The 6,000-nt window shown below is 32.9% G+C and overlaps 1 pseudogene; it reads left to right on the plus strand.

Moving 5' to 3' along the window:
- Positions 1 to 257: 257 nt before the first annotated feature.
- On the plus strand, positions 258 to 376 carry LOC120617154 (uncharacterized; annotated as a pseudogene).
- The last annotated feature ends 5,624 nt before the right edge of the window (positions 377 to 6,000 follow it).

A 6,000-nucleotide genomic window follows, 5' to 3' on the forward strand; every position in this document is an offset into this window, starting at 1 on the left:
TGTTAACCTAGGGATTACAATATTTTATTTCTTATCAAAATCTACATATAGATAATAGTATGCTTCATGTAAAATATAAGAACATTGCATGATTTCGTTTCCTTTATACTACCACATTATTGATAATATAGTTTTCATATATTTTACATCTATGTATATTATAAATTTCACAATAGATTTTTTTGCATTTAAATTGTCAACTGACTTTTAGATAAATAAAAAGAAAAATGTATATGCTCTTTAAAGTTACTCAGGTAGACTATGGCCATGCCACCCTGAACAAGCCCGATCCCGTCTGATCTCGGAAGCTAAGCAGAGTCGGGTTTGGTTAGTACTTGGATGGGAGACCACCTAGGAAGCCCAAGTGCTGTAAGCGTAAAAAATAAAAAATAAAGGATTGTAAACTGACAAAGTCCTTGTAATCTGTGGCCTCAACCAAAGGTTGCCTCACCTGAAGAAAAAAGTTACTCCTTCTAGTGTTATTTTTTCTTTCCTATAAATGCATGTTTTTAAAATTAAACTTATTCAGTTGACATTGGTTAATAAAATTATATAGGTTTAAAGTGTACAATTCAATAATAGGTCATATGTATATTGCACTGTGTGTTCAACGCCCAAAGTCAAATTTCCTTCCATTATCATATATTTCTCTCCACTTAGGCTGCTATCATTTCTCTGCAGCTTGAACAAATTACTCCTTATTTCTATATAGTTTAGATACAGTGGTTACAAATTTTCTCAGCTTTTATTGGCCTAAAAAAGTATATACCTTCATACTTGAATGATGTTTTTAATGAATATTGAATACAGGTATTCCTTCCTTCCTATGATTTCAGTACGTATGAATTTCAGTTACCGTGGTTAGTTAAATAATAATAACCCCTCACAACGTGGTTCAAATTTCAGTTACCACAGCATATTAACTGCGAGTAATTAGATAAAATATAAATTTTGCTGCTATCTCGTTAGTCCAAATATCACCATTTAAGTAACAAATATATAGCTTGATTAGCTATCAATTACATTATTTCTTTTAAAGTTATTCAGTGATTGATTACTACACATCTGTTATTCAGTTTAAATAAATGGAGCAAAGCATATCAATGTGTTACCTTCTTGTCTCTTGGATATACTGATATGACATTCTACAAAAATGAATAATCAAGAAAGAAAATTGATCAACAAAGATAAAATTTCAGAAAAGGAACAAAAAAAGTATAATGCCTGAAATAAAATTTGAATTGAACATAAATGAAGTTATGGAAGAATTAGATGCTTGTCAAGACACTCTACTTATTACTTATATATCTAATAAACAAAGCACATTCTCAATATATAGTAGTTTTCTCCATGATTTTGCTTTCTGTGGTTTCTTTTAGCTGTGGTCAACCACAGTCTGAAAACATTAAACGGAAAACTCAAGAAATGTATAATTAATACGTTTTAAATTATACACCATTCTAGAACCTCACACCATCTCACTCAGTCCCAATCAGGACTTAAATTGTTCCTTTGTTCAATGTATCCATGCTATATACACTACCCACTTATTAATCACTGTGTTATCAAATGAACTGTCCTAGTTTCGCAGTGCTTGTGTTCTAGTAATCCTTATAGTAGTCTAACGCTACCTCAGAATGCCTAGGTCATTCACCGCACTGTCTCATCACACAGGCATTGTATTTTCTCACATCACAAGAAGAAGGGTGAGTGTGGTACAATGAGATATTTTGTGTGTGAGAGAGAGACCACATTTGCATAACATTTACTACTATATATTGTTATAATCTATTTTATTATCAGTTTTTTGTTAATAATCTCTTACTGTGTGTACTTTAAAAATTAAACTTTATCACAGGTATGTATATACAGGAAAATTAAAAAAAAAAAAACATAATATGTAAAGAGTCCAGTATTACCTGCAGTTTTAGACATCCACTGGGGATCTTGGAACATATCTCCCTAAATAAAGGGAGACAATTGTACTTTTATCATCAAAATTGATCTATTAAACTGTGAAAAGGTTAAAGATTCTAAAGTGAAGTTTCTTCATATCGGGGGATAAAAAACTTGTCTAACAACTTTATGAAAGCTATAGAAACCATTTTTAGAAAAATGAACATGAATGTAATATTCTATATGCAACTTCAAGGATTCACACAAACACTGAAGCACATTTAAAATGAAAAAAAAAAAAAAAAAATGAGAGGGACAGCCAAAATGAGAGAAAACAAAAAGAAACATGTCTCAAATGAAAAAAAAAACAGGAAAAGAACACACACACACACATACACACACACACAAAACTAAATTAGAAAAAAGCAAGCAACCTACCAGATGCAGAGTTCAAAACACTAGTTATGAGGATGTTCAACAAACTTAAGGAAGAATGGATGATTTCAGCAAAAACTTCAACATAGTAAGCATAAAAAAAGACATAGAAACCATAAACAAAAAAGACACTGGTCAAAAATAAAGAATACGATAACAGAGATAAATAATACATTAGAGGGAATCAATAGTAGATTAGATGAAGCAGGATATCAAATCAGTGATTTGGAATATAAGGTAGCAGAAAACACCTAATCAGAACAGCAACAAGAAAAAAAGAATTAAAAAAAAAAATGAAAAAAAGTTAAAGGAACCCTTAGAACAACATCAAGCATAACAACATTTGTATCATAGGGGTACCAGAAGGAGGAGAAAGAGAGAAGGATAAATAAAACTATTTGAAAAAATAATGACGGAAAATTTCCTTAGCCTAGTGAAGAAAATAGACATAAAATCCCAGGAAGTGAAGAGTCCCAAACAAGATGAACTGAAAGAGTCTCACCCCAAGGCACATCATAATTAAAATGACAAAAGTTAAAGACAAAAAAGAATCTAAAAGCAGCAAGAGAAAAGCAGTTAGTTACATACAAGTGTGCTCTAATAACACTGTCAGCTGATTTCTCAACAGAAACTTTGTAGACCAGAGGGACTAGCATGAAATATTAAAAGTGATGGAAAGCAAAGACATATAACTCAAACTATTCCACCCATAAAAGCAATCAATTAAAATTGAAGATGAGATAAAGCGTTTTTTAGATAGGAAAAAGCTAAAGAATTCATCACCACCAAGCCAGGGTTACAAGAAATGTTAAAGAAACTTATTTAAGAAAAAGGAAAAACAACATAAATATGAATAATAAAATGGTATTAACTATGTAGCTATCAATAATCACTTTAAATGTAAATGAATTAATTGCTCCAATTAAGCTAAATGGATAAAAAAGTAAGACTCATACATACACCGTCTACAAAAGACCTACTTAAGATCAAACACACACAAATAAACTAAAAGTAAAGGGATGGAAAAAGATATTTCATGCAAATGGAAATGAAAAACAGCTGAGATAGCCATACTTATATCAGAAAAAATAGACTTTAAAACAAGGGCTATAATAAAAGACAAAGAAGAACATTAAATAATGAAAAAGTGATCAATCCAACAAGAGGACACAACCCTAGTAAATATTTATGCGCCAAACATAGGAGTGCCTAAATATATGAAACAAATATTGACTGACTCAAAGAGAGAGGTAAACTATAATATAGTCATAGTAGGGGACTTTAACACCCATTTGACACCAATAGACAGATCTTCCAGATAGAAAATTAACAAAGAAATACTGGCCTTAAATGTCACACTAGACCAGATTGAATTAACTGATATTTTTAGAACATTTCACACCAAATCAGCAGAATATACATTCTCAAGTGCACATGGAACATTTTACAAGATACACTACAAGTTAGGTCACAAACAAGTCTCAATGTGTTTAAGAAGTTTAAAATTATATCGAACATCTTCTCTGATCACATTGTATGAAAAAAGGACTCAACTACAAGAAAAACACTGAAAAATACACAAACACATGGAGGCTAAATAATATGTTACTAAACAATGAATACGTTTACAATAAGATCAAGAAAGATATCAAAAGATAACTTGAGACAATTGAAAATGGAAACACAACAACTTAAAATCTATGGGACACAGTGAAAGCAGTCCTAGGAGGGAAATTCATAGCAATACAGGCTTACTTCAAGAAACAAGAAAAAGCTCAAATAAACAACCTAACTTTACACTTAACTGGAAAAAGAACATCAAACAAAACCCAAAGTGAGTAGAAAGAAGAAAATAATAAAGATCACAGTAGAAATAAATGAAATAGAGTCTACAAAAACAATACAAAAGATCAACGAAACCAAAAGCTTGTTCTTTATAAAGATAAACAATACATATATACAATAGAATATTAGCCATAAAAAGAGATAAAATACTGCCATTTGTGACAACATGGATGGACCTCAAGATAACCATGCTAAGTGAAATATGCCAGACAGAAAAAGTCAAAAATCACATGATATCACTTATATGTGGGATAGAAACCTGAAAGCAACAAACAGAGACTCATGGACATGGACAATAGTCTCTAGTCATTACCAGAGGTAGGGGGTGGAGGGAGAGGGGAGGTAGACAGGGTAAAGGGGGTCAAATATGTAGTGACAGAAAGAAATCTAACTATGGGAGGTGAACACAAAATGTAAACATATATATACCTAAATGTTAAAGTGTACAGTTGAAACATTGGATTTCATTAACCAATGTCACCATAAAAATTAATCAATTAATTTTAAAAAATTAATAAACCTTTAACCAGACTCATTTAGAAAAAAAGAGATAGGACTCAAATAAATAAAATGTGGAATGAAAGAGGAGAAATGACAACTGACTCCACAGAAATATAAAGGATTATAAGAAAATAGTATGAGCAATTAGTGCCAACAAATTGGACAATCTGGAAGAAAGGAATAATTTTCTAAAACCATACAATCTGCCAAAATTGAGTCAAGAAGAAACAGAAAATCTGAAATGACCAATTACTACTACCAAAATTGAGTGATAATAAAAAAAACTCTCAAAAATCAAAAGTCAATACTTTGTGGAAACATGGAAGAGTGAGAGACATCCCCAGATCTCTCTCTTTGAACAACAATAAGCTGAACTCTAAAACTCGACAAAAACATCCAAACTGCACACCAGCACGTCTGAGCATGAGATCTGCACATAAGAGCTACCACACGTCAGAACCCCAAGTATTGGGCGATGGGCTAGGAGACATAAAAAAGGTGCCACTTGCAGCCTCTGGAGCTTCCTGCAGGAGGAGGAAGAGGAATGAAGGTGTGAAGACTCCTCTGAACAGCCCTGCTGAGCCTGCAGTGAGCTCCTTGCATGGGCGGCAGGGCCCAGGCATCAGGGCAGAAGACAGAGAAGTGGAACAGGACTACAGAGAAAGATCAATTGATTTATACCGGCCCCTGCTGCAAAACCAAGGCTGAGCTGCAGCTCCCAACTCCCAACCCAGAGAGACCCTCCCCACATACCTCTGAGACTGATCACCATGGAGCTCCAGGGGAATCGGAGAGAACATTGCTGAGACTATCATTAACACTGACAGGGACTGAAACAGAAGATAGTGAGTGTGATTAAATATCTACAAGAAAATATTTTAAAAAGGCATTTTTAAGGCTTTACATAAAGCAGGGATCCAAGAGCCTTAGGCATCACCTATTGGTATTCAAAATAAAAGCACCTTCTTTGCAACAGGATAAAGAGAGACCTTTACATAATAAATCTTCTTTCTGGAAAAAACAGCAGAATACACTTCCATTAATGCCTAGGTGGAGAAATAGTCCATTAAACAGCATGAACAATCAAGATGACAAAGCATCTCAGAAAGAAAGAGAAAAATCTGCAGAAAATAAGCTTACAGACATAGAAATATGCAACTTAAATGATAGAGCATTCAGGATGGTACTTCCGAAAAAACTCAGTGAGTTCCGAAACAATTCATATCATATCAACAATTTCAGAAATTTTAAAAAAACAACTAGATGAGCAGAGCAAGGAGATTGAACCTCTCAAAAAGAACAGAATAGATCTTTTGGAGATAA

Source organism: Pteropus medius, unplaced genomic scaffold, assembly GCF_902729225.1.
Source record: "Pteropus medius unplaced genomic scaffold, Ma_sr-lr_union100, whole genome shotgun sequence".
Lineage (NCBI taxonomy): Eukaryota > Metazoa > Chordata > Mammalia > Chiroptera > Pteropodidae > Pteropus > Pteropus medius.